Below are 13,614 nucleotides of genomic sequence, written 5' to 3' on the forward strand. Positions count from 1 at the left end.
ATATCAATTTTCAGCTCCTTCTTCGCATTTTGGGAAGTTCTCTTCAATTATATCCATGAAATATTTTCTCTGTCCTACATCTCTCTCCTCTCCTTCTGGAAATTCCTATAACTCTTATATTTCCTTTCCTCATGGAGTCAGATAGTTCCCGAATCTTTCTTCGTTTCTTTTTCCTTCGTACTTCTCTTTCCTTTTCTGTTTGGTTTTTTTATTTCTGTGTCTTCAAGATTACTTATTCGTTTCTTCCATTTCATCTATTCTGCTTTCATTGCTTTTCCCAGAGTTCTTTAGTTCCTCCATTAATTCTTTGATCTCCTGCATTTCTCTTACTTCCCTCTTTAGGACTCAATTTCCTTCTTCTGATCTATCACTTTTTTAATCATGGCAATGTTAAATTCTCTTTCTGGAAGCTCAGAAGTTCTTTCAAGTTGCTGTCGTTGCAATCTGGGAGTGGTTTTCTTTTTGTGGTGTGCTTCTTTCCTGAGGAGTTGTTAGGTTGCGTGTGGTTCTTCTACTCCCTACTGTCTGTTTCTAATTTGTCGTATGCGTGGGACACTGTGTTGCTTGGACTGATGACATCTTGGTGAACTTCTCCGCTCCCCTCTGGCTCTTCCAGGAGCCATCTCTGTCTTCTGGTGGATCTTTCTGCTGGTTTTAGGCAGTTTTTACTGAAGAAATGTCCCTGTTCTCAAATGGCGAAGCGGGATGCAGTCCCTGCGCCTCCGGTTTCAGGCACACTCTTCTGCGCACTGGTCTGCCCGGACGTGGGTGCCTGCTCCCTCTGTTGGGCTCAGACTGCTGGTCGGAAGGGGCCTGGCGTGGAATAACTTCCCGGCTGGCCACTGGGTCCTCCAGAAGCCTTCTGCCCTTTTCAAGCAGTCTTAAGAAATTTCCTGTTTTATGGGGTGTTAGTGACTTTTTTTTCCTGGTCGCTAGGTGGCGCCAGAGATCTCTCCTATTGTCCTTGGGGGGCTGTTTTTCGCCTCCCCCACCCCGTGGGACAGGGAACAGAGCGGGAATGGTAGGGTACACCTCAACAGCTTTGGGGTGCTGTGTCTGCCTTGTGCCCCACCGTCGTGGAGAACTCACGCCCCGAATTTTCGTGCCCCGGGTCTCAGTTCAAAGCCCTCAGTTCCAGGACGGGGGCTGTAGCCCAGTTCAGTGGCGCGGGAAATGGCGCCTTTTGCACTGCTCCCGTGCCTGGGCGCCTGGTTCCTGCTCACTCAGGGAGGGACCTTCACCTCAGTGAGGACCTCCGCGCGTCTCCCCGCAAGCCTAGGTTGTCTCCCCGCAAGCCTAGGTCGCAGGCGCGGGGACCTGGGCAGCCGCGGGGACCTGGGCAGCCGCGATCCAGGTCTGCACTTGCTTTTCAAGCGCGCGCCGAGTGCGCTGCGTTTCCGCGCCAGCTTACCGGCAGCCCGGGCTGTGTGCGCGTCTCCCGGGGTCTTTGTTCTTCTCTAATGGCGCCCGGAGCCGTTCGCTCACCGCTGCGGCGGATCCTGCAGGGTTCGCCTCAGCTCCCGTTCACGGGGTGTGGTGGCTGCAATAGTTCCTTTCCACTCACAGTCCCGCTTGCTGCCTCGTTGTTTTGTTGGCCGTTTTGGTTGTTGTTTTCCTCCTCTCTGCGGGTCGGAGAGTGCCGCCTCTGTGGGCGGGGGAGGGGAGCAGGGTTCTGCGCTTCCCTCCCTTCTGGTCCTCTTTTATGGCCACTTTCTTCTTCGGGTAGTTTGCTGGCGTCACCCGTTTATCTTCCGTGTCCCGGTTCTCACTGGGACCTGCCGCTTTTCCTCCCTATTAACTTTTTTTAATGGGAGATCTTACTCGCAGCGTCTCCTCACCGCCATGTTGCTCCGCCCTCTCCTTATTTTAGGATTTTTAAGTAGAGTTTTAAGTTGTGGTCTTCATTTTTGAGATACTTTTTCCCTCTATGTGCAGACTGTGACACTCTCATTTAATATATTCCACTCTTGCCATTTTCTGACAGAAAATCTTCCATACATGTGTGATAAGTCAATAATGATTTTGTTTTAGAAGACAATAAGGAACAAAAAAAATGATTATAGAGTATATCTGCTAAATAACTAGGAAACTAGGAGACTGCTTGCATTTGAGGAATTTTACTAACAAAAAATAATGATTTACATTATAAAGGGTATTCACTTGCTTGATTTTAGAGCACCATAGATTATTTTGTTCTTAATTGAAATATTTATTTTTAATTTTGGTTTAGGTAACATTGGTTTATAACATTATACAAGTTTCAGTTGTACCACAGTATATTTCCACGTCTGTATATACGTCATTCAGATCACCACTAAAAGTCTAATTTTTATCCACCATCATACAATTGATCTCCTTTACCGATTTCACCCACTTTCTAACTCTCCTCCCCTCTGGTAACCACTCATATGTTCTCTGAGTGTAAGTTTTTATTTGTTTGTTTGCCTTAATAAGCATAGAAAGAAGTTCAATTTTTCCTTTGGGAAAGATCACCTTAGACAAAGGACTCACTGCTCTTTCCATGATGGATATATTATGAGTCAAGGTTTCATTCTTTGAGATGTGTGATGACTTAGGTATTATAGATCAATAGCAATTTGTGCTGTGTGTATGTGTACAGATCTTCAAAATGACTTCAAATATGAATTACTGTATATAACACCCATGAGAGTTAAGTGTTGCTGTTTCCTTTTTACACCAACCAAACTCGGTCACAGAAGGTTAAATGGCTTCCCCAAGGTTACTCAGTGAGTTATAATCACTGGTCGCCTGGAAATAGAGTCCAGGAGTCTAATTCTGTTCTATGACTCCTACATGCTGACAATTTAAAAGCTGAAAGATTGATGGTGTTGTCTTTAAATCCAGGGATACAGTAACATTCTTTCTAATAATAGAGGTAAGCTGTTTCATCTTTAATTAAAAAAAAATGGTTCAAATTGAGAATTAGATCAAAATTTCTAATAACTAAAAAAATAGTGCTCAGAAGCTTATTTAAATTACTATACAGAAAGTTAACTTAGTTTATTTTTCCATTCTGACCATTCCAAAAACAACATATTAGTATATATGGATATGTGAATAATATTTATCAAAAGAGAGAAATAATGCAGTTCATATCTAGGCATATATCTTGCTATCAAGTAGTTTTAAATGATTTTTGAGCAAACTGAGACCAAAAATATATAAAAAAATCTACATTTATATCACTATGTGAACTTGTACATTTAATTTATGTCATTTAATTTAGTTAAATGAATAATTATTAAGTGCTGACTATTTTACAGTTTTTATTTAAAGAAAGAAAATATGTATCAGGATAGGAAGTGAACAAAATTATGGGATTATTCAAGACAGATTGAATGAGAAGTTTCTCAGGAGATTTCACTTGACCAGAAATTTAAATGAAATGAGAAATTAACATTATCAATAACCCAGGGACTTATGTTGTCAGTGCGAGAACAAGTGAAACACTTTTATTTTTCTATTTTTTAAATTGCATTTTTTAATGTTATAACATTGGTTTACAACACCTATAATGATTCACACCTCTTTAGATGTATGTTACCATACCATGCTCACCACGGTACCCATACTCCTATACCACAGTCCATTGCACATATCCCCTCCACTCCCCTTCCCTGACCTCCTATTTCTGATAGTATCATTTCTACAGTGACAGTTCTAGGGTTTTTTGATTCAGTTTTATCCGTTCTTTTGTCTTGTTTCTTTTTAGTCCATATTTATGCTGTACATTTGTAGAGGTTTGAGTCTATAATCCTAAAACATATACACATATATAAGCCAACTTTACCTCAATGAAAAAAAATGTATTTTTAGGAGGGAGAAAACATGGAATATTGTAGGAATATAAGCAGACTCCAAAAGACTAGTGCAGTTTTGGGGAAAAAAGTAATGAAATTTGGTTACAAATCCCTTTATATGCCTTAGCACAAAATTAGGATTTAATTTTGATTATAATGGCAAGTCTTGGCAGAGTGTTCAACAGAGGATGTCTGGGACCTACTTCTTCTAGGATGGCTCCTGCTAATGGACAAGAGTGTGTGTGTGTGAGGTAAACAGTACAGAAAATTTACTGTTAGGAAGCAATTACAGACGTGTAGGCAAGAGAGGATGAATCATGGTGGTAGTGGTAGAGGTGCTGAGAGATTCTTAGATATTTAAAGGAAGTAGCCACATTTTTGCTTCTGGGAAGATGGAGTAGATGAATTCTTCACTCCTCCTTTGGTTAAACAAAATGAAAAAGCTAAGATAGATATTATCTATGTGCACATATTATCATATACAAATGGGTGTGTATATGTGTATATGTATATACACACACAAAACAGAATCTAGAGAGAAGAAATCAGATTGACAAACTGGTTATGTACCTTCTGACCAAAGGAATGATACAGAGATGAGTTCTTTGGGTTTTATTTTTTGCATTATATAGCTCCGATGGGATTATGGAAAAGTCAACAACTGGAAATACCGATAGACAAAGGAAAATATTTCCAAGAAAATTTGCTTTCTCTACCCAAATACTAAGAAAAGACAGCCTAAGAAAGAGAAAATTTTAGAAAGAAAAAGTTTTTGAAAATAAAGTAATCAGCTAGACACTTCAGCTAGACACAAGCAAATAAAACTACAGCTTCAACTTTACTCCTACCCGCAAATGTTTTATATGGAACCTAGTCATTCACCTTTACCAAGGTGTAAGGGAATTCCATTGTAGTAGCCTCAGAAGAGTTTGAGCAGGAAGTCTGAAGTCTCATCCCATCATGGCAATAATAAGACCTCCCTCCTAACCCCTCACTACATCATGTCAGTGGAGACCATGCAGGGAGCCTGGTCTTCTAACCCCAGCAGAACAGCACTTCCTCTGCCTGCTAGGGTGGTATCAAAGGGTTTCTAGTTGAGAGTTGAGGTACTTACCACTGATTATTACAAGGTAAAACCTCTATGATGTCAGCAGATTCCACATGGAAATATAACCTGTTCCTATACCTCCAATTAGATTGGTATAGACTTAAATGGAAGCCTCAACTACCAATTAACCCCCACCAAGTAGTAAGAAAGATACCCTTGTATTATACCCCCCACCTCCACTCTTCTCCCATCCTGTATACAGATGCTGAGTGGAGGACTTAGACATAAACATCAACAGAGGAAAAGTGAAGTGGTACCACTCTTCACCCAAAAGAGCAGTGTTAAAGGCCTACTAAAGTATAATACTTAAATTAGATCCAGAGTAATATTATATAAAATTCAAAATGTCCTGTTTAACTGACAGTTACCCATCATTTATAATCAGAAAGAATTCAAAGAAAGTGAAAAAAGAGAGTAATTTGTACCCAAATTGAAATGACACAAAGTTATATTATCTCACAAACATTAAAAGGGGCTATCATAAAATTGTTTCCAAAGCATTATAAAAATGATTGCTACAAATTAAAAGATAGAAAGTTTCGGTAACTGAATAGAAAATATAATGAAGAACCAGAAGGAAATTAAAGAACTAAAAAATACATAATAATTAAAATAAAAGTCAACTGATGCACTTGCTAACAAAATGAAGAGATCAAATGAGAGTTATTTAAACTGGTGACAGAGTTGTAAAAAAACTATTCAATTTGAACAGAGAAAAACTAGACTGGAAAAACATGAACAAAGTCTCAGGGAGTATGGACTAGAATAAAATATCCACCAGTTGTGTCAATGCTGTTCCATAAACAAAAGGAAAAATGAAAAGAATATTTTTAGACATAGTTGTTAAAAATGCCCCATATTTGACAATTTATAACAAAACAAAAATGACAATATCAACCAGAATAAACACCCCCAAACTCGATATTGTGATGCATTATTATGAAGCTTTTGAAAACTAAAGAGAAATAAAAATTATTGAGGGATTCCCTGGTGGTGCAGATGGTTGAGCGCCGCACCGCGAAACTGTCCGCAGCCTCTGCAGCGCGGGTTTGATTCCTGGCCAGCCAGGTTGCAACCCACATGGCACAGCAGACCTCTCCTGTGTCACCTGCCACTCCCCTCAGCAGTGTATTTCGTCAGTCTGCCTGTTCTGTTCCCCACTCTGTCTCTGGTGAATCCTCTCACACTCCCGCACATCTGGCCTGTACCCCGGTTCGTGTATAAATAAATAAATCTAAAAAAAAATTATTGAAAGCAATCAGGAAGAGACTAAGCATTGCTTATAAGGGGAAAATTATTTGGAGGACAGTTAATTGCTTATCGGAAATTACGGTGATGAGAAGAGGCACAATATTTTTCAAGAACTGAAAGAAAAGATGTATCAACCTGGATTTCTACATTGACTTAAAATATCCTTCAGAAATAAAGGGCAAGCAAAGGCTTTCTCAGGTGAAGGAAAAATACATATTCTTAGATTTTAGACAATAAATTACAAGTATGGTTAAAAAGAAACCCACATTGGAAAGAAGTGTGATTATAGGGCAGAACACCAGTATCCAAGATCCTAAACTCAACTAAATCTGCAAAGCAGAATTGTATCCCAATACTAAATTCTCAGTAGCAATAGTCAAGTCTCAATTCTCAATAGTCAAAGCCAGAACACTGTGGAATTTTACCTTCATTGTACTTTTAGCATGAATCTAAGGTATATCCAGAGATACTATTCATTTTTTTTTTTTAAATTTATTTTTTCATTTATACAAGCACTGGGTACAGTCAGAAGCACGGGAGGGTGAGAGAATTCACCAGAGCCAGAGTGGGGAGCAGAAGGACCGAAGTACACTGCTGAGGGGAGCAGTGGGTGAGGCAGGAGAGGTCTGAGTGCCATGTGGGCCCCTCGCCAGCGGGGATCGAACCGGCGCTGCAGAGGCTGGGGCAGCTTCACAGCTCAGCGCTCAAACACTGCGCCACCAGGGGAGGCCCTCCAGAGATACTATTCTTAAGAAAGATGATAAATAAAACCATTTTCTTAAAATTTCTATATCACATACATACAACTAGTATGTGCCATTGTTAGCAGTCAGTTCACTGCATTATTCTCAAATATGATAAATTTTAGAATAAAGCAAAATGAATGGCTAGTATTTTAGAAATATGACCAGCAATTCCAAATGTACTATCCTGTGTAATCAATGGAATTATTTGGTGTGTTGATATTCATAGTAACATATTTATGTTTGAAGAATTATTACTTTAAATTATTTTCTATTACATAGTTGCCAAAGCAATGGCATTATAAAATTAAATAATTCACCAGTCTTTCTTTGTAATATTTTTTTCTGAATGCTTCTAATTAATATATTAGATATCTATTCCATTAGCATTAGCCTTCATTTAATACCATATCAGGTTAAATAAAGTTCTTATCACCTCATTTGACTCCCCCAAATGAGCACTTAACATCAAAACTTTTCTCCTTTCCTCACTAAACTCAGGTTCATGTGCTCATGTTTTCCAGGTTCTCCAGCTATCAGCATCTTTTATTTAATTTTCTAAATCTCCAATATATCTGAGAGTGAAACAGTGCTTTTATCTCATTCTACAAACCTTCAAAAACAGATCTGTTGATAAATAAAATAATTTTTTACTTAATATTTACTAGGATTGATTTTCACTAAAGAGTTAACAATAAAAGTTATTATTTGTTTTTTTAACCTATTAATTTTAAATTTCAGCTTAAGTTAATGTTACTCACAAAATTATTTCATTTAGTTATGTCACTGTAAGGAACATGTTTCATTATCCTGTAAACATCACACATATTAATGTTTCTCTCTATACACAGTACATGATTTAAATTGCATAATGGATCTCATGAAGGACAGATCCCTTCATTATAATTCCATGACTTTCCTATAGAATTCATTTTAAAATACTCTTAGAAAGGTTAGAAGTACATTGATATTTTTGTTTAACAATAATCTTGTTCAATAGCAATGTCGATTAGGGTATGAGTGATACTTATCTCATCCTAAGCTTTATAAAGCTATTAAATGAAATTCAGATACGTGTGTGTATCTCAAGAGAAACAAATGGCTTATAATTTCCAGAATGGATGCTATGTTCCTTCTTACTAAACATATCTACGTAAACAGACACAAAGACACCTCCATACCACACACACATAGCTACACCTACACATTTTTTTTTTTTCTGGTAAAATTTACTGCAAAAGTTTACTCTCCTATGTTTCTTATTTCTGACAAGGGAACTTTTTTTTATCAGTTCTGCTCCTGATTCCATACAAGCAGTGATGCATAGAAATACAGTTGCCATGACAACTGTTCCACAAACTTAAGGCAAACCGGTATCATTCTAACTGCTGAGTCCACGCTCAGCAGACAGATGGAGAGTCTAGGTTCAGATCCTTTGTTTTTCCTGACACTTCTGACCTGAAGAATCCATTTCAGCTTGGAGAAGAAAGGTTACTTAAAAAAAAAAATCAAAGTTGTAATAGATTACTTCCAAATTCTTTATTATATGTGAAAGATGCTGTAGTAAAGCATTTGTTCAAATGCTTGAGAGCAACAATAACTCATTTACAACCATGCATATTCATAGACTAAAAGAGAACAGTAAAATTATGCATGATTAAAAAATTAATAATACATAAGTCCTCGAAAGTTTTTTTTTAAACAAGGCTGCATATATTATTGAAGTGCTGGAGGTGATTCTTAATATTTAAATAACTGAAATGCTGTTATTTTCTGTCTCTAATTTAAAGTATCATGATTCATAGGAATGTCCTAGGATGTGTCTCAGTAAGAAGAGAATATTCCTGAGGATTTTATAGTCTGTATTAGGGCTTAAAAGCTAAAGTTTTGCCAAACTATACATTTATTAGAGGCTTAAGAGCAATCCTTAATATGGTGTTGAAGTGTGGTTGAGAGAAAATTATGAACTGTGCTTTTCTTTCATCACTTACTTAGAGAAAAGAGAGCAAAATCTTTTCTCCTAACACAGCTCAATGAAACACAGTTATTCAAGCAAATACAAAAAGATAGTAGCTCAAAAGGAAAGCATTTGAGCAAAATAAAGATAACTAAAATATAGTAAAGTATACATCTTAATATATACCAGCTTATTAAATCATATTTTTAGATCCACATTGCAAGTACTAATCATTATCAAACACCTTCATTGAATTCCAAAGGTGACATCTATGCCCCCAAACTTATTTACTTATGTCAATTGGATTAATATGAAAATACGAATTTTAGATGTTTTTTCATTAAACTAGCATTTTTAAATGTTCATTAAATACTATCAGCATATTCTAATTTCGTGGTATTTAAATGTCATAAAAATATTAGTTAAATGAAAAAATCTACAATGTAAATTTTCACATATATAAAGACACGTATTATAGTCATTATTTTGAAGGAAGTTCAAATCGACATAGGTAAATAATGTCACACATATTTGATGCATATCCAAACACATACAAATGATATTTAAGAATTCTATAAAATTATTTTAACCTTTTGAAGAATTTTTGAAAACTATACATTTTTTCAAAATGGAGAATGTTTTCAACTACTTATTGTCATCGGCATTCCAATTTTTTTTTTTTTTTACTGAAGTAATACCCATGAAGAAACATACTAACATACCATAGGACAAATTTTTGCAAACTTGTTCGGCAGAGAACTATACAAATACTTTATGGCATTTTAATTGTTTAATTTTTATGAAATTATAGTTCACTAAACTTGTTACCTTAAATTTGCCATGTCACTTTTGTTCTACTAAGTTTTATCCTAAAATAAGATAAATACTAGTTCCAAATCTTCTTTCCTTTTATAGGTAAAGAATCACCTGTAATAATGATGTCTTTAGGCTTTGGGAATCTTATATATTTCACAGGTTATTATAGCAATTACTTTTTTCCCTTTAAGCCCTTTATGTTTTTGTTCCACTCTGCCATTCCATAATCATAATATCTATTAAAATGTTAAGCTTATGCTAAACACTAGATATATATGATTCTTTTAAAAATGTTTACAATAAACCTTTAAAGCAAATGTGTATATCCACACTTTGGTGATTTTGAAGTTCACCCAGGCCAAACTGATTTACTCAAATCTATACAATATATTAGTGATATAATCAAGATTCCAGCCTAGCTCTTTTATATTCTAAATCTTGCCATCTTTTTCTGCTATATCATACTTTTTTGTTCATTGAAACTCTGTAACTTTGATTATTGCTTCAGTTATTTTTTCCTTCTAATTGGTGTTATGTTTTATTAATCCATTGGAGTCAAGAAAACATTATTATTATTTACTTTTATTATTTCCATTGTATATCATGATATGCTTCTAATTGTATATTAGCTAGCATTTTAGAACAATTGAAATGATCTTTTAGGTGTTTTCTTTTGCAGAAGCTGGGCTTTGGCAGGTACACTGCTGCTAGAGCAGTCAGGTCATATCTAGCTCAGGATTTAGATCAATCATGATCATCCAACATCACTCTGCAAAGAATGTCCATGACTGCTATTTGAGAACCACTACGTTAGATCTCATTTCTGTTTAAAAAGTCATGTCTAAAATCGATTCATTCAGTTCTGTCAATCATATCTTTACGGGCCTGTGTGTGTGTGTCCGTTGCACATTTATTTCTTACAAGCATTGAAGCAATAGTGAGTTGTGTCCATTTTAAATTCTGTAACTTCTTAGGCCCTATCAAATATACATTTATCTAGATTGTTTATTATTTTTGATCCTGTGATGCTTTAACAAAGGAGTTCTTTTCTCTTTGCCTTTAACTTTAGGATATTCCTGTAGTGAGCATGATGTTCTGGATGACCTTAAGAGGAAGGTCATTGTGAGGAGACAGGACTTACGCGGCTGTTCCTAAACCTTCAGAGCATTTCACTTGAGTCAGTGCTTTTGGGACAGGTGCTTTATTAGCTTTAGAGGTTCCAGTGGGAATGTCTGCCTCTGTTGTTTCAGCAGACTGAGCAGTCTATAGCTAACATAAAGGTGATTGGAGAAAGTTTCACATATGTAAGACAACTTAAACACTCCAAAATGCTTTTGAATTAGAAAAAGTAATATGTATGCATATATGCATATATGTGCATTGCTTTATATGATATATAATGTATATATATAATTTGTAAATATATTGTATATAATAAAATTATTATATACATGGGCAGGTCATATACTGACAATTGGGGTTCTGTTTTGAAATTACAGGGCATCTTTCCAGTATAGTTTTCCTTTTATAAATATAGGAATCAGGTGTACATGTTTAGGTGGGCAACTTTCTCACGATATATAATCAATATACCAGAACCCACTATTTAAATATTTCATGCATGTCCTTGTCCAGATGGTCTGTTCAGTAGTAAGAGCATAAATAAGGAACAAAGGAAGACTAAGTAATTATGCAGCGTATACCAGAATTCTTAAAGAAAACAAACAAATGAAGTAACTACCAGAGCATCTACAATGATTTTTAAATATGTTCATCTCACAATCAAATAAAGAAGACATCCACTTAAAGTCATGATTTATCATTGCATAAATAAATGGGACCTTGATCCTCATTAGCACATCATATTTACAAATTTTATTTCAAATATCCATGAAAAATCTTTATCACTGCATAAAATTCTGGGTCTTATTTAGGTATATTAGTCAAAAAGCTTTATTATAATTTATGTGAACATCAATTTCAAATAAGGGAGTTTTGAATCACCTGATCTGGTTGAATTCCTGCAGAGTCATATGAAATTCATGTGTATGCAAATCTCAGATTCTATTTAGACATATAATACTTTCTTCATGGGACTATTGTGAAGCTTATAAATAAAATATCTAAAGGGTCTGGCTGATATTAACAGCTCATAAATTATTAGCTCTTTTTATTCCTTTGATTGTCTTTTAGACCACAGTTTTAAACCATGGAGTATTTATGCCCTTAGGGGAACAAGCAGTTTCTTCAGGAGCTAAAGGTTTGGACTTTATTTGAGGAAATCCATCTGCTTATCATCAGTTTTCATAAGTACCCTTTCCTAAATGTGATCCATGTAAGAATGCACTGGTGTTTTGCAAATTGTCCATTACTAATTTACAACTATTGTTATCCTAAGTTACAAACAAAAGAAGGAGGGAGGGAAGAATTTTTATTTTAATTAGAATTTTTGCAAGGGAGCATTGGGAGTTAAAAACTCATGACACTAAGTAAATAGATAATTCTACAATATATCTATTTTAAGGAAGAATTTTGGAAAGCAAGGAGAACGGGGTTTTTGCAAGGGAAAAAATCAACAAAAACACTCTAATTTTGGTGAAAAATTCATGCCATAACATCCTTTCTCAACCTCTCTCTCCCTGTCTCTCCCACCACCTTTCCTTTCCGCCTTATCACCTCTTTACCCATAAATTACAATTGAGAAATGATAGTTATCTTGTAGTATAAATGACCATGTTCCTTCAAATGAAAACTTGTCACATTGTTAACTTTAAATCTCATGTAGCTGCCTCATTTACCAATTTAGTTTCATGAGAGATGTTTTGTATGTTATATGAGTGAAATTTTCAGCTACAAGGTCTTGAAAATTATATAGTTATAGCCTGTATTGGTCAGAGGAAGAGGATATATCTAGAATCTCATGTAATAAATGCATATGTAATTTCTCATAATAATGTAAGGATGTGGCTTTTGTGATTATGAAGATGAAGAAATCTTGATGGCCTGCTGTTTGAAGCTGGAGAGCCAGGAAAACTGGTGATGTACTTCATTCCAAGTACAAAGGCCTGAAAACCAGAATCGTTAATGATGTAAATCCCTATCTGAGGACAGGAGAAAATGAGATGAGAGGTCTCAACTCAACAGTGAGACAGGAAGGACACATTTTTCCTTCCTCTGCCTTTTGTTCTATTCAAGTCCTCATCTAATTACTCACTGACATTTGGGAGTACTTTACTGAGTACACTGATTCAAATGCTAATCTCATCCAGAAACATCCTCATAGATACTCAGAAATAATATTTAATTTAGGCACCCCATTGTAAGTCAAGTCGGGACATAAAATTCGTTATGAAGCATATCAACAACACATAAAACACTGTGCCATTATTTTTATATCCAAATGAAAACATATAAGGAGGCTAATTACGAAGGAAAAATAGGTACTTTCATAATGGATTCATCTGGTAATCACCTCTAAACAGGTTATCAATTGAGTATAGCAAAGATTGGACTACTTAATCTATTTGGTATCTGATTGAAGTAAGGCATCACTTATACTTTCTACAAATGTCTAATATTTTTAATGTTTATTTTTATTTATTTATGCATACAAGAACTGGGATGTAGGTCACAGGTGCAGGGGTACGTGTGTGTGAGAAGATTCACCAGAGACATAGTGGGGAGTAGAACAGGCAGATCTACTGAAATACACTGCTGAGGGGAGCAGCGGGTGAGACAGGAGATCTGCTGAGCCATGCGGGTCAGCTCCCTGGCCGGGGATCAAACTCATGCCACAGTTGCTGGTAATAGCTTGATTGCTCTAAGGCTTATCCCCTGCGCCACCAGGGAGACCCGAAATGTCTAATGTTCTATTTAAACTTTCGTTTATTGGCATTATAAACATGTCAGACAATATTA

General features: G+C 36.0%; 1 protein-coding gene across 1 annotated transcript in view; it reads left to right on the forward strand.

Moving 5' to 3' along the window:
* KLHL1 (kelch like family member 1) overlaps positions 1 to 13,614 on the forward strand; it is a 252,037-nt gene that overhangs the window by 36,918 nt on the left and 201,505 nt on the right. The gene's annotated exons all lie outside the window — the stretch shown is intronic.

This window comes from Talpa occidentalis, unplaced genomic scaffold, assembly GCF_014898055.3.
Source record: "Talpa occidentalis isolate TD23 unplaced genomic scaffold, MPIMG_talOcc4v2.1 talOcc4.5, whole genome shotgun sequence".
NCBI lineage: Eukaryota > Metazoa > Chordata > Mammalia > Eulipotyphla > Talpidae > Talpa > Talpa occidentalis.